Here is a 2001-nt window from a genome sequence, read left to right as displayed (position 1 = left end):
GATGCAAGTAAAATAATCCAAAATTTTTACATAGTTGCTCAATTACAACTGTTCTCATTCATACAATCAATATAAAAAAAGTAGTTTACTTTTGCTAGGTGACTTTACCTAATTGAATGCATATCTAAAATTGCTTAACCTGAAAGTGCATTAAAGTTAAACTTTATAAATATATCCTTGTGTGAGAGATTTTATTTCTGGTACTAAAATTTTATGAGAGCAATATTTATACAATAAGTTCTTTCTGGATCACATCCGCAATGCCACAAAATAAATTAAGAGGATACAAATGAAGTGAAAGGATGGGCTCACTTGTAACAAAATCGATCTTGTGGATTGTAATGTTATTATTATCTATCTTGTTTCAGATTTTGCTGATTGGACTTGGGAGGAGTTCAATTTGATTTCTTTTAAATTAAGAGGATACAAAACTCTTACCACTAATGCTTTCTTTTATTGTCACAATTTGATTGAAAGATGACAACAATGATAGCAAAGAGTTGCAGTGAAGGCAAAGCGTCTCGAGTTTTATATGTGTCTAGTGAAGAGGTTAGCTTTTATTGGGTTTCTTTCCTGCATTCTGGTATTATAGTTTGGGATAATATTTGATTTCTCTGATGTGGGCACTGGAGTTTAACATTTGATTTGTGACTGTGCTTTGGGTTTAGAGTCAGTTAAGCTTCTCTAATTTGGTTGTATTTATTTTATTGTGTCATGTGACAAAGCTTTGAGCAAATTGGTAACATAGCAGAACGCCTTAGGATTAAATCAGATATATATTTATATTCAAGTACTGATATTGAGGTGAAAATCTAGATTTCTTCAGATTAGTTTTGTTGCTAGCATTCTTCTTGCTATATCATTTTCTGTTTTATACATGAATTTTTATTGAAGTTATTGTCTGGGTCCTATTAAGCGATTATTTCATATAATAGCCTTAACTTGCAAAAACTGTATGGTGAAGTCTAGATACTTGTATGTATGCTTTTTTTTATTTAATTTAGTTTTCAAGACATATTGAAGAAAGCTCAGCTTCTTTTTCCTCGTGCTATGGTTGTTGATTCAATACAAACTCTTGATCTTATTAACAATGTTAGTAGTTTTTCTTCAACTCTATTAATACTTTTCTTTTTCTATCATTTGCCAATGTCTTTGAATTTAACATTTTGTTTTGATTTATGTATTCTCCAGTGGTCAGAGTAAAAGGTTAAGTTGAATGATGCTGAGCACAAGTTACAAGACCAAGGACGTCAACTAAAGGTTAAACAGAAAAGAATTGGTTCTATTAAAAAGACAATTTATGCTTTGTATAAAAAGTTGAATCTTCCACTTTCTTCAACCTTATCTGATCCTGCAGAAGATGGGCTTGGGACCGGCTTTAGTGATGATGAGGATGATGTAAATCATGTTGCTTGTATGCGAAGTTTTTATTCGTAGGTTTTGATGAATGACAAACCAACAAACGACATGAAAGGACAAATCAACAAACATCTTAAATGAACAAACATCAAGGGTTGAAAGCAAACACAACAACAACAAGAAACTCAAGTCCACAACTTTTGAAGACATGTATAGAGTCTTAGGACTTAGGTAACTTCTTGTTAAGAACCAAATGTTAAATCTCTCAACACACACTCACAAAATGTTTTGATGATTCAATGCTAGCCAAAAGGTTTTAAAAACTTGTTTTCAAAGGTACAAAAGCATAGGAATTGACTCCAACAAGTTTGAGATCAATCCTAAGCATTTTAAAGTGTTTTTAAACCGTCCTTTGAGGTTTGCATCGATGCACACTTATCTTGCATCGATGCAAGGCATGCAACGACTTGTTGCATCGATGCAAAGATGCTTGCATCGATGCAACCTAGCTGAAAATTCAAATTTCAGCATCAAAGGCATATGTGCATCGATGCAAAGTGATATGCATCGATGCAAATAATTCAAAAACATAAAAAACGGCTAGTTTTGACATAAATGCTCCATCCCATTAATTCCCCAACG

The sequence above is a fragment of the Arachis duranensis genome, chromosome 5, assembly GCF_000817695.3.
Source record: "Arachis duranensis cultivar V14167 chromosome 5, aradu.V14167.gnm2.J7QH, whole genome shotgun sequence".
Lineage (NCBI taxonomy): Eukaryota > Viridiplantae > Streptophyta > Magnoliopsida > Fabales > Fabaceae > Arachis > Arachis duranensis.
The sequence above is the reverse complement of the archived record's forward strand: the minus strand, read 5'-3'. Positions refer to the sequence as shown.